The sequence below is a fragment of the Cnephaeus nilssonii genome (genome assembly GCF_951640355.1).
Source record: "Cnephaeus nilssonii genome assembly, chromosome: 2".
NCBI lineage: Eukaryota > Metazoa > Chordata > Mammalia > Chiroptera > Vespertilionidae > Cnephaeus > Cnephaeus nilssonii.
In genome coordinates, this window is record NC_137073.1 from 1,474,435 (window position 1) to 1,501,811 (window position 27,377).

Sequence of the window (27,377 nt, forward strand, 5' to 3'; positions counted from 1 at the left end):
TTTATACATTCTTCTCTGAACTTGAGAAGCTATATACACTTGTCTTTCAACTGTTTTACTGTTAAATACTACTTTTCAGTGAATTCTGTTGGTTTGAAACACTGCTTTCATGTGAACTAACTCTATTTCAAGGATTTCTGCAGTGTGCAACATCCTTTCTAGACTAGAGACATTTTGATGTCTTTTACACTTGTTCTCTCACTATTCTGTGACATTCTTTAGTATTTGCTCTGAAATACTACTGATTTCTAGCTGTTTCCCATAATGGGCCTTCTTTTCGACTTGTGGGACTTCACCACATCTAGAAACTACTTTATACACTCTTCTCTGAACTTGAGAAGCTATATACACTTGTCTTTCAACTGTTTTACAGTTAAATACTACTTTTCAGTGAATTCCGGTGGTTTGAAACACTGGTTTCATGTGAAATAACTGTATTTCAAGGATTTGTGCAGTGTACAACATCCTTTCTATACTAGAGACTTACATTTTGATGTCTCTTACACTTGTTCTCTCACTATTCTGTGATATTCATTAGTATTTCCTCTGAGTTACTACTGATTTCTAGCTGTTTCCTATAAAAGGCCTTCTGCTCTACATGTGTGACTTCACCACATGTAGAAACAACTTTATACACTCTTCTCTGCACTTGCGAATCTATATAAACTTGTCTTTCAACGGTTTTACAGTTAAATACTACTTTTCAGTGAATTCTGGTGGTTTGAAACACTGGTTTCCTGTGAACTAACCTATTTCAAGGATTTCTGCAGTGTGCAACATCCTTTCTAGACTAGAGACTTACATTTTGATGTCTTTTACACTTGTTCTCTCACTATTCTGTGATATTCATTAGTATTTCCTCTGAATGACTACTGATTTCTAGCTGTTCAATATAATGGGCCTTCTTTTCTACTTGTGGGACTTCACCACATGTAGAAACAACTTTATACATTCTTCTCTGAACTTGAGAAGCTATATACACTTGTCTTTCAACTGTTTTACAGTTGAATACTACTTTTCAGTGAATTCCGGTGGTTTGAAACACTGGTTTCATGTGAACTAGCTCTATTTCAAGGATTTCTTCAGTGTACAACATCCTTTCTAGACTAGAGACTTACATTTTGATGTCTTTTACACTTCTTCTATCACTATTCTGTGATATTCATTAGTATTTGCTCTGAATGACTACTGATTTCTAGCTGTTTCCTATAATGGGCCTTCTGGTATACTTGTGCGAGTTCACCACATGTAGAAACAACTTTTTATACTCTTCTCTGAACTTGTGAATCTATATAAACTTGTCTTTCAACTGTTTTACAGTTGAATACTACTTTTCAGTGAATTCCGGTGGTTTGAAACACTGGTTTCATGTGAACTAGCTCTATTTCACGGATTTCTTCAGTGTACAACATCCTTTCTAGCCTAGAAACTTACATTTTGATGTCTTTTATACTTGTTCTATCACTATTCTGTGATATTCATTAGTATTTGCTCAGAATTACTACTGATTTCTAGCTGTTTCCTATAAAGGGCCTTCTGCTCTACTTGTGGGACTTCACCACATGTAGAAACAACTTTATACACTCTTCTCTGGACTTGCGAAGCTATATAAACTTGTCTTTCAAAGGTTTTACAGTTAAATACTACTTTTCAGTGAATTCTGGTGGTTTGAAACACTGGTTTCATGTGAACTAACTCTATTTCAAGGATTTCTGCAGTGTACAACATCCTTTCTAGACTAGAGACTTACATATTGGTGTCTTTTACACTTGTTATTCTCACTATTCTGTGATATTCATTAGTATTTCCTCTGAATGACTACTGATTTCTAGCTGTTTCCTATAATGGGCCTTCTTTTCTACTTGTGGGACTTCACCACATGTAGAAACAACTTTATACACTCTTCTCTGAACTTGTGAATCTATATAAACTTGTCTTACAACTGTTTTACAGTTGAATACTACTTTTCAGTGAATTCCGGTGGTTTGAAACACTGGTTTCATGTGAACTCGCTCTATTTCAAGGATTTCTTCAGTGTACAACATACTTTCTAGCCTAGAAACTTACATTTTGATGGTTTTCCACTTGTTCTCACACAATTCTATGATATTCATTAGTATTTCCTCTGAATTACTACTGATTTCTAGCTGTTTCCTATAAAGGGCCTTCTGCTCTACTTGTGTGACTTCACCACATGTAGAAACAACTTTATACACTCTTCTCTGGACTTGCGAAGCTATATAAACTTGTCTTTCAACGGTTTTACAGTTAAATACTACTTTTCAGTGAATTCTGGTGGTTTGAAACACTGGTTTCATGTGAACTAACTCTATTTCTAGGATTTCTGCAGTGTACAACATCCTTTCTAGACTAGGGACTTACATTTTGATGTCTTTTACAGTTGTTCTCTCACTATTCTGTGATATTCATTAGTATTTCCTCTGAATGACTACTGATTTCTAGCTGTTTCCTATAATGGGCCTTCTTTTCTACTTGTGGGACTTCACTACATGTAGAAACAACATTATACACTCTTCTCTGAACTGGAGAAGCTATATACACTTGTCTTTCAACTGTTTTACAGTTAAATACTACTTTTCAGTGAATTCCGGTTTTTTGAAACACTGGTTTCATGTGAAATAACTGTATTTCAAGGATTTGTGCAGTGTACAACATCTTTCCATACTAGAGACTTACATTTTGATGTCTTTTACACTTGTTCTCTCACTATTCTGTGATATTCATTAGTATTTTCTCTGTATTAGTAATGCTTTCTTGGAGGTCCTATAATGCGCCTTCTTTTCTACTTGGGGGACTTCACCACATGTAGAAACAACTTTAAATACTCCTCTCTGAACTTTTGAATCTATATAAACTTGTCTTTCAACTGTTTTACAGTTGAATACTACTTTTCAGTGAATTCCGGTGGTTTGAAACACTGGTTTCATGTGAACTAACTCTATTTCAAGGATTTCTTCAGTATACAACATCCTTTCTAGCCTAGAAACTTACATTTTGATTGTTTTCCACTTATTCTCACACAATTCTATGATATTCATTAGTATTTCCTCTGAATTACTACTGATTTCTAGCTGTTTCCTATAATGGGCCTTCTTTTCTACTTGTGGGACTTCACCACATGTAGAAACAACTTTATACACTCTTCTCTGGACTTGTGAAGCTTTATGAACTTGTCTTTCAACGGTTTCACAGTTGAATACTACTTTTCAGTGAATTCTGTTGGTTTGAAACACTGGTTTCATGTGAACTAACTCTATTTCAAGGATTTCTGCAATGTACAACATCCTTTCTAGACTAGACACTTAAATTTTGGTGTCTTTTACACTTGTTCTCTCACTATTCTGTGATATTCATTAGTATTTCCTCTGAATGACTACTGATTACTAGCTGTTTCCTATAATGGGCCTTCTTTTCTACTTGTGGGACTTCACCACATCTAGAAACTACTTTATACACTCTTCTCTGAACTTGTGAATCTATATAAACTTGTCTTTCAAATGTTTTACAGTTGAATACTACTTTTCAGTGAATTCCGGTGGTTTGAAACACTGGTTTCATGTGAACTAGCTCTATTTCAAGGATTTCTTCAGTGTACAACATCCTTTCTAGCCTAGAAACTTACATTTTGATGGTTTTCCACTTGTTCTCACACAATTCTATGATATTCATTAGTATTTCCTCTGAATTACTACTGATTTCTAGCTGTTTCCTATAATGGGCCTTCTTTTCTACTTGTGGGACTTCACCACATGTAGAAACAACTTTATACATTCTTCTCTGAACTTGAGAAGCTCTATACACTTGTCTTACAACTGTTTTACAGTTGAATACTACTTTTCAGTGAATTCCGGTGGTTTGAAACACTGGTTTCATGTGAACTAACTCTATTTCAAGGATTTGTGCAGTGTACAACATCCTTTCTAGACTAGAGAGTTACATTTTGATGTCTTTTACACTTGTTCTATCACTATTCTGTGATATTCATTAGTATTTCCTCTGAATGACTACTGATTTCTAGCTGTTTCCTATAATGGGCCTTCTTTTCTACTTGTGGGACTTCACCACATCTAGAAACTACTTTATACACTCTTCTCTGAACTTGTGAATCTATATAAACTTGTCTTTCAAATGTTTTACAGTTGAATACTACTTTTCAGTGAATTCCGGTGGTTTGAAACACTGGTTTCATGTGAACTAGCTCTATTTCAAGGATTTCTTCAGTGTACAACATCCTTTCTAGCCTAGAAACTTACATTTTGATGGTTTTCCACTTGTTCTCACACAATTCTATGATATTCATTAGTATTTCCTCTGAATTACTACTGATTTCTAGCTGTTTCCTATAAAGGGCCTTCTGCTCTACTTGTGGGACTTCACCACATGTAGAAACAACTTTATACACTCTTCTCTGGACTTGCGAAGCTATATAAACTTGTCTTTCAACGGTTTTACAGTTAAATACTACTTTTCAGTGAATTCTGGTGGTTTGAAACACTGGTTTCATGTGAACTAACTCTATTTCTAGGATTTCTGCAGTGTACAACATCCTTTCTAGACTAGGGACTTACATTTTGATGTCTTTTACAGTTGTTCTCTCACTATTCTGTGATATTCATTAGTATTTCCTCTGAATGACTACTGATTTCTAGCTGTTTCCTATAATGGGCCTTCTTTTCTACTTGTGGGACTTCACTACATGTAGAAACAACATTATACACTCTTCTCTGAACTGGAGAAGCTATATACACTTGTCTTTCAACTGTTTTACAGTTAAATACTACTTTTCAGTGAATTCAGGTTTTTTGAAACACTGGTTTCATGTGAAATAACTGTATTTCAAGGATTTGTGCAGTGTACAACATCTTTCCATACTAGAGACTTACATTTTGATGTCTTTTACACTTGTTCTCTCACTATTCTGTGATATTCTTTAGTATTTGCTCTGAAATACTACTGAATTCTAGCTGTTTCCCATAATGGGCCTTCTTTTCTACTTGTGGGACTTCACCACATGTAGAAGAAACTTTATACACTCTTCTCTGAACTTGAGAAGCTATATTCACTTGTCTTTCAACTGTTTTACAGTTAAATACTACTTTTCAGTGAATTCCGGTGGTTTGAAACACTGGTTTCATGTGAACTAACTGTATTTCAAGGACTTGTGCAGTGTACAACATCCTTTCTATACTAGAGACTTACATTTTGATGTCTTTTACACTTGTTCTCTCACTATTCTGTGATATTCATTAGTATTTCCTCTGAATTACTACTGATTTCTAGCTATTTCCTATAAAGGGCCGTCTGCTCTACTTGTGGGACTTCACCCATGTAGAAACAACTTTATACACTCTTCTCTGGACTTGCGAAGCTATATAAACTTGTCTTTCAACGGTTTTACAGTTAAATACTACTTTTCAGTGAATTCTGGTGGTTTGAAACACTGGTTTCATGTGAACTAACTCTATTTCAAGGATTTCTGCAGTGTGCAACATCCTTTCTAGACTAGAGACTTACATTTTGATGTCTTTTACACTTGTTCTCTCACTATTCTGTGATATTCATTAGTATTTCCTCTGAATGACTACTGATTTCTAGCTGTTCCCTATAATGGGCCTTCTTTTCTACTTGTGGGACTTCACCACATGTAGAAACAACTTTATACATTCTTCTCTGAACTTGAGAAGCTATATACACTTGTCTTTCAACTGTTTTACAGTTGAATACTACTTTTCAGTGAATTCTGGTGGTTTCAAACACTGGTTTCATGTGAACTATATTTCAAGGATTTCTGCAGTGTACAACATCCTTTCTAGACTACAGACTTATATATTGGTGTCTTTTACACTTGTTCTCTCACTATGCTGTGATATTCATTAGTATTTGCTCTGAATTAGTAATGCTTTCTTGCAGTGTCCTATAGTGGGCCTTCTGGTATACTTGTGGGACTTCACCACATGTTGAAACAACTTTATACATTCTTCTGTGAACTTGAGAAGCTATATACACTTGTCTTTCAACTGTTTTACAGTTAAATACTACTTTTCAGTGAATTCCGGTGGTTTGAAACACTGGTTTCATGTGAACTAACTGTATTTCAAGGACTTGTGCAGTGTACAACATCCTTTCTATACTAGAGACTTACATTTTGATGTCTTTTACACTTGTTCTCTCACTATTCTGTGATATTCATTAGTATTTCCTCTGAATTACTACTGATTTGTAGCTATTTCCTATAAAGGGCCGTCTACTCTACTTGTGGGACTTCACCACATGTAGAAACAACTTTATACACTCTTCTCTGGACTTGCGAAGCTATATAAACTTGTCTTTCAACGGTTTTACAGTTAAATACTACTTTTCAGTGAATTCTGGTGGTTTGAAACACTGGTTTCATGTGAAGTAACTCTATTTCAAGGATTTCTGCAGTGTGCAACATCCTTTCTAGACTAGAGACTTACATTTTGATGTCTTTTACACTTGTTCTCTCACTATTCTGTGATATTCATTAGTATTTCCTCTGAATGACTACTGATTTCTAGCTGTTCCCTATAATGGGCCTTCTTTTCTACTTGTGGGACTTCACCACATGTAGAAACAACTTTATACATTCTTCTCTGAACTTGAGAAGCTATATACACTTGTCTTTCAACTGTTTTACAGTTGAATACTACTTTTCAGTGAATTCTGGTGGTTTCAAACACTGGTTTCATGTGAACTAACTCTATTTCAAGGATTTCTGCAGTGTGCAACATTCTTTCTAGACTAGAGACTTACATTTTGATGTCTTTTACACTTGTTCTCTCACTATTCTGTGATATTCTTTAGTATTTGCTCTGAAATACTACTGAATTCTAGCTGTTTCCCATAATGGGCCTTCTTTTCTACTTGTGGGACTTCACCACATGTAGAAGAAACTTTATACACTCTTCTCTGAACTTGAGAAGCTATATACACTTGTCTTTCAACTGTTTTACAGTTAAATACTACTTTTCAGTGAATTCCGGTGGTTTGAAACACTGGTTTCATGTGAACTAACTGTATTTCAAGGACTTGTGCAGTGTACAACATCCTTTCTATACTAGAGACTTACATTTTGATGTCTTTTACACTTGTTCTCTCACTATTCTGTGATATTCATTAGTATTTCCTCTGAATTACTACTGATTTCTAGCTATTTCCTATAAAGGGCCGTCTGCTCTACTTGTGGGACTTCACCACGTGTAGAAACAACTTTATACACTCTTCTCTGGACTTGCGAAGCTATATAAACTTGTCTTTCAACTGTTTTACAGTTAAATACTACTTTTCAGTGAATTCTGGTGGTTTGAAACACTGTTTTAATGTGAACTAACTCTATTTCAAGGATTTCTGCAGTGTGCAACATCCTTTCTAGACTAGAGACTTACATTTTGATGTCTTTTACACTTGTTCTCTCACTATTCTGTGATATTCATTAGTATTTCCTCTGAATGACTACTGATTCCTAGCTGTTCCCTATAATGGGCCTTCTTTTCTACTTGTGGGACTTCACCACATGTAGAAACAACTTTATACATTCTTCTCTGAACTTGAGAAGCTATATACACTTGTCTTTCAACTGTTTTACAGTTGAATACTACTTTTCAGTGAATTCTGGTGGTTTCAAACACTGGTTTCATGTGAACTATATTTCAAGGATTTCTGCAGTGTACAACATCCTTTCTAGACTACAGACTTATATATTGGTGTCTTTTACACTTGTTCTCTCACTATGCTGTGATATTCATTAGTATTTGCTCTGAATTAGTAATGCTTTCTTGCAGTGTCCTATAGTGGGCCTTCTGGTATACTTGTGGGACTTCACCACATGTAGAAACAACTTTATATACTCTTCTCTGAACTTGTGAATCTTTATAAACTTGTCTTTCAACTGTTTTACAGTTGAATACTACTTTTCAGTGAATTCCGGTGGTTTGAAACACTGGTTTCAAGTGAACCAGCTCTATTTCAAGGATTTCTTCAGTGTACAACATCCTTTCTAGACTAGAGACTTACATTTTGATGACATTTACACTTGTTCTCTCACTATTCTGTGATATTCATTAGTATTTGCTCTGAATGACTACTGATTTCTAGCTGTTTCCTATAATGGGCCTTCTGGTATACTTGTGCGAGTTCACCACATGTAGAAACAACTTTATATACTCTTCTCTGAACTTGTGAATCTATATAAACTTGTCTTTCAACTGTTTTACATTTGAATACTACTTTTCAGTGAATTCCGGTGGTTTGAAACACTGGTTTCATGTGAACTAGCTCTATTTCAAGGATTTCTTCAGTGTACAACATCCTTTCTAGCCTAGAAACTTACATTTTGATGTCTTTTATACTTGTTCTATCACTATTCTGTGATATTCATTAGTATTTGCTAAGAATTACTACTGATTTCTAGCTGTTTCCTATAAAGGGCCTTCTGCTCTACTTGTGGGACTTCACCACATGTAGAAACAACTTTATACACTCTTCTCTGGACTTGCGAAGCTATATAAACTTGTCTTTCAACGGTTTTACAGTTAAATACTACTTTTCAGTGAATTCTGGTGGTTTGAAACACTAGTTTCATGTGAACTAACTCTATTTCAAGGATTTCTGCAGTGTACAACATCCTTTCTAGACTAGAGACTTACATATTGGTGTCTTTTACACTTGTTATTCTCACTATTCTGTGATATTCAATAGTATTTGCTCTGAAACACTACTGATTTCTAGCTGTTTCCCATAATGGGCCTTCTTTTCGACTTGTGGGACTTCACCACATCTAGAAACTACTTTATACACTCTTCTCTGAACTTGAGAAGCTATATACACTTGTCTTTCAACTGTTTTACAGTTAAATACTACTTTTCAGTGAATTCCGGTGGTTGAAACACTGGTTTCATGTGAACTAACTCTATTTCAAGGATTTCTGCAGTGTGCAACATCCTTTCTAGACTAGAGACTTACATTTTGATGTCTTTTACACTTGTTCTCTCACTATTCTGTGATATTCAATAGTATTTCCTCTGAATGACTACTGATTTCTAGCTGTTTCCTATAATGGGCCTTCTTTTCTACTTGTGGGACTTCACCACATGTAGAAACAACTTTACACATTCTTCTGTGAACTTGAGAAGCTATATACACTTGTCTTTCAACTGTTTTACAGTTAAATACTACTTTTCAGTGAATTCCGGTGGTTTGAAACACTGGTTTCATGTGAACTAACTGTATTTCAAGGACTTGTGCAGTGTACAACATCCTTTCTATACTAGAGACTTACATTTTGATGTCTTTTACACTTGTTCTCTCACTATTCTGTGATATTCATTAGTATTTCCTCTGAATTACTACTGATTTCTAGCTATTTCCTATAAAGGGCCGTCTGCTCTACTTGTGGGACTTCACCACATGTAGAAACAACTTTATACACTCTTCTCTGGACTTGCGAAGCTATATAAACTTGTCTTTCAACGGTTTTACAGTTAAATACTACTTTTCAGTGAATTCTGGTGGTTTGAAACACTGGTTTCATGTGTACTAACTCTATTTCAAGGATTTCTGCAGTGTGCAACATCCTTTCTAGACTAGAGACTTACATTTTGATGTCTTTTACACTTGTTCTCTCACTATTCTGTGATATTCATTAGTATTTCCTCTGAATGACTACTGATTTGTAGCTGTTCCCTATAATGGGCCTTCTTTTCTACTTGTGGGACTTCACCACATGTAGAAACAACTTTATACATTCTTCTCTGAACTTGAGAAGCTATATACACTTGTCTTTCAACTGTTTTACAGTTGAATACTACTTTTCCGTGAATTCTGGTGGTTTCAAACACTGGTTTCATGTGAACTATATTTCAAGGATTTCTGCAGTGTATAACATCTTTCTAGACTAGAGACTTATATGTTGGTGTCTTTTACACTTGTTCTTTCACTATTCTGTGATATTCATTAGTATTTGCTCTGAATTAGTAATGCTTTCTTGCAGTGTCCTATAGTGGGCCTTCTGGTATACTTGTGGGACTTCACCACATGTAGAAACAACTTTATATACTCTTCTCTGGACTTGCGAAGCTATATAAACTTGTCTTTCAACGGTTTTACAGTTAAATACTACTTTTCAGTGAATTCTGGTGGTTTGAAACACTGGTTTCATGTGAACTAACTCTATTTCAAGGATTTCTGCAGTGTACAACATCCTTTCTAGACTAGAGACTTACATATTCGTGTCTTTTACACTTGTTATTCTCACTATTCTGTGATATTCATTAGTATTTCCTCTGAATGACTACTGATTTTTAGCTGTTTCCTATAATGGGCCTTCTTTTCTACTTGTGGGACTTCACCACATGTAGAAACAACTTTATACATTCTTCTCTGAACTTGAGAAGCTATATACACTTGTCTTTCAACTGTTTTACTGTTAAATACTACTTTTCAGTGAATTCTGGTGGTTTGAAACACTGGTTTCTTGTGAACTAACTCTATTTCAAGGATTTCTGCAGTGTGCAACATCCTTTCTAGACTAGAGACTTACATTTTGATGTCTTTTACACTTGTTCTCTCACTATTCTGTGATATTCAATAGTATTTCCTCTGAATGACTACTGATTTCTAGCTGTTTCCTATAATGGGCCTTCTTTTCTACTTGTGGGACTTCACCACATGTAGAAACAACTTTATACATTCTTCTGTGAACTTGAGAAGCTATATACACTTGTCTTTCAACTGTTTTACAGTTAAATACTACTTTTCAGTGAATTCCGGTGGTTTGAAACACTGGTTTCATGTGAACTAACTGTATTTCAAGGACTTGTGCAGTGTACAACATCCTTTCTATACTAGAGACTTACATTTTGATGTCTTTTACACTTGTTCTCTCACTATTCTGTGATATTCATTAGTATTTCCTCTGAATGACTACTGATTTCTAGCTGTTCAATATAATGGGCCTTCTTTTCTACTTGTGGGACTTCACCACATGTAGAAACAACTTTATACATTCTTCTCTGAACTTGAGAAGCTATATACACTTGTCTTTCAACTGTTTTACAGTTGAATACTACTTTTCAGTAAATTCTGGTGGTTTCAAACACTGGTTTCATGTGAACTATATTTCAAGGATTTCTGCAGTGTACAACATCCTTTCTAGACTAGAGACTTATATATTGGTGTCTTTTACACTTGTTCTTTCACTATTCTGTGATATTCATTAGTATTTGCTCTGAATTAGTAATGCTTTCTTGCAGTGTCCTATAGTGGGCCTTCTGGTATACTTGTGGGACTTCACCACATGTAGAAACAACTTTATATACTCTTCTCTGAACTTGTGAATCTTTATAAACTTGTCTTTCAACTGTTTTACAGTTGAATACTACTTTTCAGTGAATTCCGGTGGTTTGAAACACTGGTTTCATGTGAACTAGCTCTATTTCAAGGATTTCTTCAGTGTACAACATCCTTTCTAGACTAGAGACTTACATTTTGATGTCTTTTACACTTGTTCTATTACTATTCTGTGATATTCATTAGTATTTGCTCTGAATGACTACTGATTTCTAGCTGTTTCCTATAATGGGCCTTCTGGTATACTTGTGCGAGTTCACCACATGTAGAAACAACTTTATATACTCTTCTCTGAACTTGTGAATCTATATAAACTTGTCTTTCAACTGTTTTACAGTTGAATACTACTTTTCAGTGAATTTCGGTGGTTTGAAACACTGGTTTCATGTGAACTAGCTCTATTTCAAGGATTTCTTCAGTGTACAACATCCTTTCTAGCCTAGAAACTTACATTTTGATGTCTTTTATACTTGTTCTATCACTATTCTGTGATATTCATTAGTATTTGCTCACAATTACTACTGATTTCTAGCTGTTTCCTATAAAGGGCCTTCTGCTCTACTTGTGGGAATTCACCACATGTAGAAACAACTTTATACACTCTTCTCTGGACTTGCGAAGCTATATAAACTTGTCTTTCAACGGTTTTACAGTTAAATACTACTTTTCAGTGAATTCTGGTGGTTTGAAACACTGGTTTCATGTGAACTAACTCTATTTCAAGGATTTCTGCAGTGTGCAACATCCTTTCTAGACTAGAGACTTACATTTTGATGTCTTTTACACTTGTTCTCTCACTATTCTGTGATATTCTTTAGTATTTGCTCTGAAATACTACTGAATTCTAGCTGTTTCCCATAATGGGCCTTCTTTTCTACTTGTGGGACTTCACCACATGTAGAAGAAAGTTTATACACTCTTCTCTGAACTTGAGAAGCTATATACACTTGTCTTTCAACTGTTTTACAGTTAAATACTACTTTTCAGTGAATTCCGGTGGTTTGAAACACTGGTTTCATGTGAACTAACTGTATTTCAAGGACTTGTGCAGTGTACAACATCCTTTCTATACTAGAGACTTACATTTTGATGTCTTTTACACTTGTTCTCTCACTATTCTGTGATATTCATTAGTATTTTCTCTGTATTAGTAATGCTTTCTTGGAGGTCCTATAATGCGCCTTCTTTTCTACTTGGGTGACTTCACCACATGTAGAAACAACTTTATATACTCTTCTCTGAACTTTTGAATCTATATAAACTTGTCTTTCAACTGTTTTACAGTTGAATACTACTTTTCAGTGAATTCCGGTGGTTTGAAACACTGGTTTCATGTGAACTAACTCTATTTCAAGGATTTCTTCAGTATACAACATCCTTTCTAGCCTAGAAACTTACATTTTGATTGTTTTCCACTTGTTCTCACACAATTCTATGATATTCATTAGTATTTCCACTGAATAACTACTGATTTCTAGCTGTTTCCTATAATGGGCCTTCTTTTCTACTTGTGGGACTTCACCACATGTAGAAACAACTTTATACACTCTTCTCTGGACTTGTGAGGCTTTATGAACTTGTCTTTCAACGGTTTCACAGTTGAATACTACTTTTCAGTGAATTCTGTTGGTTTGAAACACTGGTTTCATGTGAACTAACTCTATTTCAAGGATTTCTGCAATGTACAACATCCTTTCTAGACTAGAGAGTTACATTTTGATGTCTTTTACACATGTTCTATCACTATTCTGTGATATTCATTAGTATTTGCTCTGAATGACTACTGATTTCTAGCTGTTTCCTATAATGGGCCTTCTGGTATACTTGTGCGAGTTCACCACATGTAGAAACAACTTTATATACTCTTCTCTGAACTTGTGAATCTATATAAACTTGTCTTTCAACTGTTTTACAGTTGAATACTACTTTTCAGTGAAATCCGGTGGTTTGAAACACTGGTTTCATGTGAACTAGCTCTATTTCAAGGATTTCTTCAGTGTACAACATCCTTTCTAGCCTAGAAACTTACATTTTGATGTCTTTTATACTTGTTCTATCACTATTCTGTGATATTCATTAGTATTTGCTCACAATTACTACTGATTTCTAGCTGTTTCCTATAAAGGGCCTTCTGCTCTACTTGTGGGAATTCACCACATGTAGAAACAACTTTATACACTCTTCTCTGGACTTGCGAAGCTATATAAACTTGTCTTTCAACGGTTTTACAGTTAAATACTACTTTTCAGTGAATTCTGGTGGTTTGAAACACTGGTTTCATGTGAACTAACTCTATTTCAAGGATTTCTGCAGTGAGCAACATCCTTTCTAGACTAGAGACTTACATTTTGATGTCTTTTACACTTGTTCTCTCACTATTCTGTGATATTCTTTAGTATTTGCTCTGAAATACTACTGAATTCTAGCTGTTTCCCATAATGGGCCTTCTTTTCTACTTGTGGGACTTCACCACATGTAGAAGAAACTTTATACACTCTTCTCTGAACTTGAGAAGCTATATTCACTTGTCTTTCAACTGTTTTACAGTTAAATACTACTTTTCAGTGAATTCCGGTGGTTTGAAACACTGGTTTCATGTGAACTAACTGTATTTCAAGGACTTGTGCAGTGTACAACATCCTTTCTATACTAGAGACTTACATTTTGATGTCTTTTACACTTGTTCTCTCACTATTCTGTGATATTCATTAGTATTTCCTCTGAATTACTACTGATTTCTAGCTATTTCCTATAAAGGGCCGTCTGCTCTACTTGTGGGACTTCACCCATGTAGAAACAACTTTATACACTCTTCTCTGGACTTGCGAAGCTATATAAACTTGTCTTTCAACGGTTTTACAGTTAAATACTACTTTTCAGTGAATTCTGGTGGTTTGAAACACTGGTTTCATGTGAACTAACTCTATTTCAAGGATTTCTGCAGTGTGCAACATCCTTTCTAGACTAGAGACTTACATTTTGATGTCTTTTACACTTGTTCTCTCACTATTCTGTGATATTCATTAGTATTTCCTCTGAATGACTACTGATTTCTAGCTGTTCCCTATAATGGGCCTTCTTTTCTACTTGTGGGACTTAACCACATGTAGAAACAACTTTATACATTCTTCTCTGAACTTGAGAAGCTATATACACTTGTCTTTCAACTGTTTTACAGTTGAATACTACTTTTCAGTGAATTCTGGTGGTTTCAAACACTGGTTTCATGTGAACTATATTTCAAGGATTTCTGCAGTGTACAACATCCTTTCTAGACTACAGACTTATATATTGGTGTCTTTTACACTTGTTCTCTCACTATGCTGTGATATTCATTAGTATTTGCTCTGAATTAGTAATGCTTTCTTGCAGTGTCCTATAGTGGGCCTTCTGGTATACTTGTGGGACTTCACCACATGTAGAAACAACTTTATATACTCTTCTCTGAACTTGTGAATCTTTATAAACTTGTCTTTCAACTGTTTTACAGTTGAATACTACTTTTCAGTGAATTCCGGTGGTTTGAAACACTGGTTTCATGTGAACCAGCTCTATTTCAAGGATTTCTTCAGTGTACAACATCCTTTCTAGACTAGAGACTTACATTTTGATGTCTTTTACACTTGTTCTCTCACTATTCTGTGATATTCAATAGTATTTGCTCTGAAATACTACTGATTTCTAGCTGTTTCCCATAATGTGCCTTCTTTTCGACTTGTGGGACTTCACCACATCTAGAAACTACTTTATACACTCTTCTCTGAACTTGAGAAGCTATATACACTTGTCTTTCAACTGTTTTACAGTTAAATACTACTTTTCAGTGAATTCCGGTGGTTTGAAACACTGGTTTCATGTGAACTAACTCTATTTCAAGGATTTCTGCAGTGTGCAACATCCTTTCTAGGCTAGAGACTTACATTTTGATGTCTTTTACACTTGTTCTCTCACTATTCTGTGATATTCATTAGTATTTGCTCAGAATTACTACTGATTTCTAGCTGTTTCCTATAAAGGGCCTTCTGCTCTACTTGTGGGACTTCACCACATGTAGAAACAACTTTATACACTCTTCTCTGGACTTGCGAAGCTATATAAACTTGTCTTTCAACGGTTTTACAGTTAAATACTACTTTTCAGTGTATTCTGGTGGTTTGAAACACTGGTTTCATGTGAACTAACTCTATTTCAAGGATTTCTGCAGTGTGCAACATCCTTTCTAGACTAGAGACTTACATTTTGATGTCTTTTACATTTGTTCTCTCACTATTCTGTGATATTCAATAGTATTTCCTCTGAATGACTACTGATTTCTAGCTGTTTCCTATAATGGGCCTTCTTTTCTACTTGTAGGACTTCACCACATGTAGAAACAACTTTATACATTCTTCTGTGAACTTGAGAAGCTATATACACTTGTCTTTCAACTGTTTTACAGTTAAATACTACTTTTCAGTGAATTCCGGTGGTTTGAAACACTGGTTTCATGTGAACTAACTGTATTTCAAGGACTTGTGCAGTGTACAACATCCTTTCTATACTAGAGACTTACATTTTGATGTCTTTTACACTTGTTCTCTCACTATTCTGTGATATTCATTAGTATTTCCTCTGAATTACTACTGATTTGTAGCTATTTCCTATAAAGGGCCGTCTACTCTACTTGTGGGACTTCACCACATGTAGAAACAACTTTATACACTCTTCTCTGGACTTGCGAAGCTATATAAACTTGTCTTTCAACGGTTTTACAGTTAAATACTACTTTTCAGTGAATTCTGGTGGTTTGAAACACTGGTTTCATGTGAAGTAACTCTATTTCAAGGATTTCTGCAGTGTGCAACATCCTTTCTAGACTAGAGACTTACATTTTGATGTCTTTTACACTTGTTCTCTCACTATTCTGTGATATTCATTAGTATTTCCTCTGAATGACTACTGATTTCTAGCTGTTCCCTATAATGGGCCTTCTTTTCTACTTGTGGGACTTCACCACATGTAGAAACAACTTTATACATTCTTCTCTGAACTTGAGAAGCTATATACACTTGTCTTTCAACTGTTTTACAGTTGAATACTACTTTTCAGTGAATTCTGGTGGTTTCAAACACTGGTTTCATGTGAACTAACTCTATTTCAAGGATTTCTGCAGTGTGCAACATCCTTTCTAGACTAGAGACTTACATTTTGATGTCTTTTACACTTGTTCTCTCACTATTCTGTGATATTCTTTAGTATTTGCTCTGAAATACTACTGAATTCTAGCTGTTTCCCATAATGGGCCTTCTTTTCTACTTGTGGGACTTCACCACATGTAGAAGAAACTTTATACACTCTTCTCTGAACTTGAGAAGCTATATACACTTGTCTTTCAACTGTTTTACAGTTAAATACTACTTTTCAGTGAATTCCGGTGGTTGGAAACACTGGTTTCATGTGAACTAACTGTATTTCAAGGACTTGTGCAGTGTACAACATCCTTTCTATACTAGAGACTTACATTTTGATGTCTTTTACACTTGTTCTCTCACTATTCTGTGATATTCATTAGTATTTCCTCTGAATTACTACTGATTTCTAGCTATTTCCTATAAAGGGCCGTCTGCTCTACTTGTGGGACTTCACCACGTGTAGAAACAACTTTATACACTCTTCTCTGGACTTGCGAAGCTATATAAACTTGTCTTTCAACGGTTTTACAGTTAAATACTACTTTTCAGTGAATTCTGGTGGTTTGAAACACTGTTTTCATGTGAACTAACTCTATTTCAAGGATTTCTGCAGTGTGCAACATCCTTTCTAGACTAGAGACTTACATTTTGATGTCTTTTACACTTGTTCTCTCACTATTCTGTGATATTCATTAGTATTTCCTCTGAATGACTACTGATTCCTAGCTGTTCCCTATAATGGGCCTTCTTTTCTACTTGTGGGACTTCACCACATGTAGAAACAACTTTATACATTCTTCTCTGAACTTGAGAAGCTATATACACTTGTCTTTCAACTGTTTTACAGTTGAATACTACTTTTCAGTGAATTCTGGTGGTTTCAAACACTGGTTTCATGTGAACTATATTTCAAGGATTTCTGCAGTGTACAACATCCTTTCTAGACTACAGACTTATATATTGGTGTCTTTTACACTTGTTCTCTCACTATGCTGTGATATTCATTAGTATTTGCTCTGAATTAGTAATGCTTTCTTGCAGTGTCCTATAGTGGGCCTTCTGGTATACTTGTGGGACTTCACCACATGTAGAAACAACTTTATATACTCTTCTCTGAACTTGTGAATCTTTATAAACTTGTCTTTCAACTGTTTTACAGTTGAATACTACTTTTCAGTGAATTCCGGTGGTTTGAAACACTGGTTTCATGTGAACCAGCTCTATTTCAAGGATTTCTTCAGTGTACAACATCCTTTCTAGACTAGAGACTTACATTTTGATGACTTTTACACTTGTTCTCTCACTATTCTGTGATATTCATTAGTATTTGCTCTGAATGACTACTGATTTCTAGCTGTTTCCTATAATGGGCCTTCTGGTATACTTGTGCGAGTTCACCACATGTAGAAACAACTTTATATACTCTTCTCTGAACTTGTGAATCTATATAAACTTGTCTTTCAACTGTTTTACATTTGAATACTACTTTTCAGTGAATTCCGGTGGTTTGAAACACTGGTTTCATGTGAACTAGCTCTATTTCAAGGATTTCTTCAGTGTACAACATCCTTTCTAGCCTAGAAACTTACATTTTGATGTCTTTTATACTTGTTCTATCACTATTCTGTGATATTCATTAGTATTTGCTAAGAATTACTACTGATTTCTAGCTGTTTCCTATAAAGGGCCTTCTGCTCTACTTGTGGGACTTCACCACATGTAGAAACAACTTTATACACTCTTCTCTGGACTTGCGAAGCTATATAAACTTGTCTTTCAACGGTTTTACAGTTAAATACTACTTTTCAGTGAATTCTGGTGGTTTGAAACACTAGTTTCATGTGAACTAACTCTATTTCAAGGATTTCTGCAGTGTACAACATCCTTTCTAGACTAGAGACTTACATATTGGTGTCTTTTACACTTGTTATTCTCACTATTCTGTGATATTCATTAGTATTTCCTCTGAATGACTACTGATTTCTAGCTGTTTCCTATAATTGGCCTTCTTTTCTACTTGTGGGACTTCACCACATGTAGAAACAACTTTATACATTCTTCTCTGAACTTGAGAAGCTATATACACTTGTCTTTCAACTGCTTTACAGTTAAATACTACTTTTCAGTGAATTCTGGTGGTTTGAAACACTGGTTTCATGTGAACTAACTCTATTTCAAGGATTTCTGCAGTGTGCAACATCCTTTCTAGACTAGAGACTTACATTTTGATGCCTTTTACACTTGTTCTCTCACTATTCTGTGATATTCAATAGTATTTGCTCTGAAACACTACTGATTTCTAGCTGTTTCCCATAATGGGCCTTCTTTTCGACTTGTGGGACTTCACCACATCTAGAAACTACTTTATACACTCTTCTCTGAACTTGAGAAGCTATATACACTTGTCTTTCAACTGTTTTACAGTTAAATACTACTTTTCAGTGAATTCCGGTGGTTGAAACACTGGTTTCATGTGAACTAACTCTATTTCAAGGATTTCTGCAGTGTGCAACATCCTTTCTAGACTAGAGACTTACATTTTGATGTCTTTTACACTTGTTCTCTCACTATTCTGTGATATTCAATAGTATTTCCTCTGAATGACTACTGATTTCTAGCTGTTTCCTATAATGGGCCTTCTTTTCTACTTGTGGGACTTCACCACATGTAGAAACAACTTTACACATTCTTCTGTGAACTTGAGAAGCTATATACACTTGTCTTTCAACTGTTTTACAGTTAAATACTACTTTTCAGTGAATTCCGGTGGTTTGAAACACTGGTTTCATGTGAACTAACTGTATTTCAAGGACTTGTGCAGTGTACAACATCCTTTCTATACTAGAGTATTACATTTTGATGTCTTTTACACTTGTTCTCTCACTATTCTGTGATATTCATTAGTATTTCCTCTGAATTACTACTGATTTCTAGCTATTTCCTATAAAGGGCCGTCTGCTCTACTTGTGGGACTTCACCACATGTAGAAACAACTTTATACACTCTTCTCTGGACTTGCGAAGCTATATAAACTTGTCTTTCAACGGTTTTACAGTTAAATACTACTTTTCAGTGAATTCTGGTGGTTTGAAACACTGGTTTCATGTGTACTAACTCTATTTCAAGGATTTCTGCAGTGTGCAACATCCTTTCTAGACTAGAGACTTACATTTTGATGTCTTTTACACTTGTTCTCTCACTATTCTGTGATATTCATTAGTATTTCCTCTGAATGACTACTGATTTGTAGCTGTTCCCTATAATGGGCCTTCTTTTCTACTTGTGGGACTTCACCACATGTAGAAACAACTTTATACATTCTTCTCTGAACTTGAGAAGCTATATACACTTGTCTTTCAACTGTTTTACAGTTGAATACTACTTTTCCGTGAATTCTGGTGGTTTCAAACACTGGTTTCATGTGAACTATATTTCAAGGATTTCTGCAGTGTATAACATCTTTCTAGACTAGAGACTTATATGTTGGTGTCTTTTACACTTGTTCTTTCACTATTCTGTGATATTCATTAGTATTTGCTCTGAATTAGTAATGCTTTCTTGCAGTGTCCTATAGTGGGCCTTCTGGTATACTTGTGGGACTTCACCACATGTAGAAACAACTTTATATACTCTTCTCTGGACTTGCGAAGCTATATAAACTTGTCTTTCAACGGTTTTACAGTTAAATACTACTTTTCAGTGAATTCTGGTGGTTTGAAACACTGGTTTCATGTGAACTAACTCTATTTCAAGGATTTCTGCAGTGTGCAACATCCTTTCTAGACTAGAGACTTACATTTTGATGCCTTTTACACTTGTTCTCTCACTATTCTGTGATATTCAATAGTATTTGCTCTGAAACACTACTGATTTCTAGCTGTTTCCCATAATGGGCCTTCTTTTCGACTTGTGGGACTTCACCACATCTAGAAACTACTTTATACACTCTTCTCTGAACTTGAGAAGCTATATACACTTGTCTTTCAACTGTTTTACAGTTAAATACTACTTTTCAGTGAATTCCGGTGGTTGAAACACTGGTTTCATGTGAACTAACTCTATTTCAAGGATTTCTGCAGTGTGCAACATCCTTTCTAGACTAGAGACTTACATTTTGATGTCTTTTACACTTGTTCTCTCACTATTCTGTGATATTCAATAGTATTTCCTCTGAATGACTACTGATTTCTAGCTGTTTCCTATAATGGGCCTTCTTTTCTACTTGTGGGACTTCACCACATGTAGAAACAACTTTACACATTCTTCTGTGAACTTGAGAAGCTATATACACTTGTCTTTCAACTGTTTTACAGTTAAATACTACTTTTCAGTGAATTCCGGTGGTTTGAAACACTGGTTTCATGTGAACTAACTGTATTTCAAGGACTTGTGCAGTGTACAACATCCTTTCTATACTAGAGACTTACATTTTGATGTCTTTTACACTTGTTCTCTCACTATTCTGTGATATTCATTAGTATTTCCTCTGAATTACTACTGATTTCTAGCTATTTCCTATAAAGGGCCGTCTGCTCTACTTGTGGGACTTCACCACATGTAGAAACAACTTTATACACTCTTCTCTGGACTTGCGAAGCTATATAAACTTGTCTTTCAACGGTTTTACAGTTAAATACTACTTTTCAGTGAATTCTGGTGGTTTGAAACACTGGTTTCATGTGTACTAACTCTATTTCAAGGATTTCTGCAGTGTGCAACATCCTTTCTAGACTAGAGACTTACATTTTGATGTCTTTTACACTTGTTCTCTCACTATTCTGTGATATTCATTAGTATTTCTCTGAATGACTACTGATTTGTAGCTGTTCCCTATAATGGGCCTTCTTTTCTACTTGTGGGACTTCACCACATGTAGAAACAACTTTATACATTCTTCTCTGAACTTGAGAAGCTATATACACTTGTCTTTCAACTGTTTTACAGTTGAATACTACTTTTCCGTGAATTCTGGTGGTTTCAAACACTGGTTTCATGTGAACTATATTTCAAGGATTTCTGCAGTGTATAACATCTTTCTAGACTAGAGACTTATATGTTGGTGTCTTTTACACTTGTTCTTTCACTATTCTGTGATATTCATTAGTATTTGCTCTGAATTAGTAATGCTTTCTTGCAGTGTCCTATAGTGGGCCTTCTGGTATACTTGTGGGACTTCACCACATGTAGAAACAACTTTATATACTCTTCTCTGGACTTGCGAAGCTATATAAACTTGTCTTTCAACGGTTTTACAGTTAAATACTACTTTTCAGTGAATTCTGGTGGTTTGAAACACTGGTTTCATGTGAACTAACTGTATTTCAAGGACTTGTGCAGTGTACAACATCCTTTCTAGACTAGAGACTTACATATTCGTGTCTTTTACACTTGTTATTCTCACTATTCTGTGATATTCATTAGTATTTCCTCTGAATGACTACTGATTTTTAGCTGTTTCCTATAATGGGCCTTCTTTTCTACTTGTGGGACTTCACCACATGTAGAAACAACTTTATACATTCTTCTCTGAACTTGAGAAGCTATATACACTTGTCTTTCAACTGTTTTACTGTTAAATACTACTTTTCAGTGAATTCTGGTGGTTTGAAACACTGGTTTCTTGTGAACTAACTCTATTTCAAGGATTTCTGCAGTGTGCAACATCCTTTCTAGACTAGAGACTTACATTTTGATGTCTTTTACACTTGTTCTCTCACTATTCTGTGATATTCAATAGTATTTCCTCTGAATGACTACTGATTTCTAGCTGTTTCCTATAATGGGCCTTCTTTTCTACTTGTGGGACTTCACCACATGTAGAAACAACTTTATACATTCTTCTGTGAACTTGAGAAGCTATATACACTTGTCTTTCAACTGTTTTACAGTTAAATACTACTTTTCAGTGAATTCCGGTGGTTTGAAACACTGGTTTCATGTGAACTAACTGTATTTCAAGGACTTGTGCAGTGTACAACATCCTTTCTATACTAGAGACTTACATTTTGATGTCTTTTACACTTGTTCTCTCACTATTCTGTGATATTCATTAGTATTTCCTCTGAATGACTACTGATTTCTAGCTGTTCAATATAATGGGCCTTCTTTTCTACTTGTGGGACTTCACCACATGTAGAAACAACTTTATACATTCTTCTCTGAACTTGAGAAGCTATATACACTTGTCTTTCAACTGTTTTACAGTTGAATACTACTTTTCAGTAAATTCTGGTGGTTTCAAACACTGGTTTCATGTGAACTATATTTCAAGGATTTCTGCAGTGTACAACATCCTTTCTAGACTAGAGACTTATATATTGGTGTCTTTTACACTTGTTCTTTCACTATTCTGTGATATTCATTAGTATTTGCTCTGAATTAGTAATGCTTTCTTGCAGTGTCCTATAGTGGGCCTTCTGGTATACTTGTGGGACTTCACCACATGTAGAAACAACTTTATATACTCTTCTCTGAACTTGTGAATCTTTATAAACTTGTCTTTCAACTGTTTTACAGTTGAATACTACTTTTCAGTGAATTCCGGTGGTTTGAAACACTGGTTTCATGTGAACTAGCTCTATTTCAAGGATTTCTTCAGTGTACAACATCCTTTCTAGACTAGAGACTTACATTTTGATGTCTTTTACACTTGTTCTATTACTATTCTGTGATATTCATTAGTATTTGCTCTGAATGACTACTGATTTCTAGCTGTTTCCTATAATGGGCCTTCTGGTATACTTGTGCGAGTTCACCACATGTAGAAACAACTTTATATACTCTTCTCTGAACTTGTGAATCTATATAAACTTGTCTTTCAACTGTTTTACAGTTGAATACTACTTTTCAGTGAATTTCGGTGGTTTGAAACACTGGTTTCATGTGAACTAGCTCTATTTCAAGGATTTCTTCAGTGTACAACATCCTTTCTAGCCTAGAAACTTACATTTTGATGTCTTTTATACTTGTTCTATCACTATTCTGTGATATTCATTAGTATTTGCTCACAATTACTACTGATTTCTAGCTGTTTCCTATAAAGGGCCTTCTGCTCTACTTGTGGGAATTCACCACATGTAGAAACAACTTTATACACTCTTCTCTGGACTTGCGAAGCTATATAAACTTGTCTTTCAACGGTTTTACAGTTAAATACTACTTTTCAGTGAATTCTGGTTGTTTGAAACACTGGTTTCATGTGAACTAACTCTATTTCAAGGATTTCTGCAGTGAGCAACATCCTTTCTAGACTAGAGACTTACATTTTGATGTCTTTTACACTTGTTCTCTCACTATTCTGTGATATTCTTTAGTATTTGCTCTGAAATACTACTGAATTCTAGCTGTTTCCCATAATGGGCCTTCTTTTCTACTTGTGGGACTTCACCACATGTAGAAGAAACTTTATACACTCTTCTCTGAACTTGAGAAGCTATATTCACTTGTCTTTCAACTGTTTTACAGTTAAATACTACTTTTCAGTGAATTCCGGTGGTTTGAAACACTGGTTTCATGTGAACTAACTGTATTTCAAGGACTTGTGCAGTGTACAACATCCTTTCTATACTAGAGACTTACATTTTGATGTCTTTTACACTTGTTCTCTCACTATTCTGTGATATTCATTAGTATTTCCTCTGAATTACTACTGATTTCTAGCTATTTCCTATAAAGGGCCGTCTGCTCTACTTGTGGGACTTCACCCATGTAGAAACAACTTTATACACTCTTCTCTGGACTTGCGAAGCTATATAAACTTGTCTTTCAACGGTTTTACAGTTAAATACTACTTTTCAGTGAATTCTGGTGGTTTGAAACACTGGTTTCATGTGAACTAACTCTATTTCAAGGATTTCTGCAGTGTGCAACATCCTTTCTAGACTAGAGACTTACATTTTGATGTCTTTTACACTTGTTCTCTCACTATTCTGTGATATTCATTAGTATTTCCTCTGAATGACTACTGATTTCTAGCTGTTCCCTATAATGGGCCTTCTTTTCTACTTGTGGGACTTAACCACATGTAGAAACAACTTTATACATTCTTCTCTGAACTTGAGAAGCTATATACACTTGTCTTTCAACTGTTTTACAGTTGAATACTACTTTTCAGTGAATTCTGGTGGTTTCAAACACTGGTTTCATGTGAACTATATTTCAAGGATTTCTGCAGTGTACAACATCCTTTCTAGACTACAGACTTATATATTGGTGTCTTTTACACTTGTTCTCTCACTATGCTGTGATATTCATTAGTATTTGCTCTGAATTAGTAATGCTTTCTTGCAGTGTCCTATAGTGGGCCTTCTGGTATACTTGTGGGACTTCACCACATGTAGAAACAACTTTATATACTCTTCTCTGAACTTGTGAATCTTTATAAACTTGTCTTTCAACTGTTTTACAGTTGAATACTACTTTTCAGTGAATTCCGGTGGTTTGAAACACTGGTTTCATGTGAACCAGCTCTATTTCAAGGATTTCTTCAGTGTACAACATCCTTTCTAGACTAGAGACTTACATTTTGATGTCTTTTACACTTGTTCTCTCACTATTCTGTGATATTCAATAGTATTTGCTCTGAAATACTACTGATTTCTAGCTGTTTCCCATAATGTGCCTTCTTTTCGACTTGTGGGACTTCACCACATCTAGAAACTACTTTATACACTCTTCTCTGAACTTGAGAAGCTATATACACTTGTCTTTCAACTGTTTTACAGTTAAATACTACTTTTCAGTGAATTCCGGTGGTTTGAAACACTGGTTTCATGTGAACTAACTCTATTTCAAGGATTTCTGCAGTGTGCAACATCCTTTCTAGGCTAGAGACTTACATTTTGATGTCTTTTACACTTGTTCTCTCACTATTCTGTGATATTCATTAGTATTTGCTCAGAATTACTACTGATTTCTAGCTGTTTCCTATAAAGGGCCTTCTGCTCTACTTGTGGGACTTCACCACATGTAGAAACAACTTTATACACTCTTCTCTGGACTTGCGAAGCTATATAAACTTGTCTTTCAACGGTTTTACAGTTAAATACTACTTTTCAGTGTATTCTGGTGGTTTGAAACACTGGTTTCATGTGAACTAACTCTATTTCAAGGATTTCTGCAGTGTGCAACATCCTTTCTAGACTAGAGACTTACATTTTGATGTCTTTTACATTTGTTCTCTCACTATTCTGTGATATTCAATAGTATTTCCTCTGAATGACTACTGATTTCTAGCTGTTTCCTATAATGGGCCTTCTTTTCTACTTGTAGGACTTCACCACATGTAGAAACAACTTTATACATTCTTCTGTGAACTTGAGAAGCTATATACACTTGTCTTTCAACTGTTTTACAGTTAAATACTACTTTTCAGTGAATTCCGGTGGTTTGAAACACTGGTTTCATGTGAACTAACTGTATTTCAAGGACTTGTGCAGTGTACAACATCCTTTCTATACTAGAGACTTACATTTTGATGTCTTTTACACTTGTTCTCTCACTATTCTGTGATATTCATTAGTATTTCCTCTGAATTACTACTGATTTGTAGCTATTTCCTATAAAGGGCCGTCTACTCTACTTGTGGGACTTCACCACATGTAGAAACAACTTTATACACTCTTCTCTGGACTTGCGAAGCTATATAAACTTGTCTTTCAACGGTTTTACAGTTAAATACTACTTTTCAGTGAATTCTGGTGGTTTGAAACACTGGTTTCATGTGAAGTAACTCTATTTCAAGGATTTCTGCAGTGTGCAACATCCTTTCTAGACTAGAGACTTACATTTTGATGTCTTTTACACTTGTTCTCTCACTATTCTGTGATATTCATTAGTATTTCCTCTGAATGACTACTGATTTCTAGCTGTTCCCTATAATGGGCCTTCTTTTCTACTTGTGGGACTTCACCACATGTAGAAACAACTTTATACATTCTTCTCTGAACTTGAGAAGCTATATACACTTGTCTTTCAACTGTTTTACAGTTGAATACTACTTTTCAGTGAATTCTGGTGGTTTCAAACACTGGTTTCATGTGAACTAACTCTATTTCAAGGATTTCTGCAGTGTGCAACATCCTTTCTAGACTAGAGACTTACATTTTGATGTCTTTTACACTTGTTCTCTCACTATTCTGTGATATTCTTTAGTATTTGCTCTGAAATACTACTGAATTCTAGCTGTTTCCCATAATGGGCCTTCTTTTCTACTTGTGGGACTTCACCACATGTAGAAGAAACTTTATACACTCTTCTCTGAACTTGAGAAGCTATATACACTTGTCTTTCAACTGTTTTACAGTTAAATACTACTTTTCAGTGAATTCCGGTGGTTGGAAACACTGGTTTCATGTGAACTAACTGTATTTCAAGGACTTGTGCAGTGTACAACATCCTTTCTATACTAGAGACTTACATTTTGATGTCTTTTACACTTGTTCTCTCACTATTCTGTGATATTCATTAGTATTTCCTCTGAATTACTACTGATTTCTAGCTATTTCCTATAAAGGGCCGTCTGCTCTACTTGTGGGACTTCACCACGTGTAGAAACAACTTTATACACTCTTCTCTGGACTTGCGAAGCTATATAAACTTGTCTTTCAACGGTTTTACAGTTAAATACTACTTTTCAGTGAATTCTGGTGGTTTGAAACACTGTTTTCATGTGAACTAACTCTATTTCAAGGATTTCTGCAGTGTGCAACATCCTTTCTAGACTAGAGACTTACATTTTGATGTCTTTTACACTTGTTCTCTCACTATTCTGTGATATTCATTAGTATTTCCTCTGAATGACTACTGATTCCTAGCTGT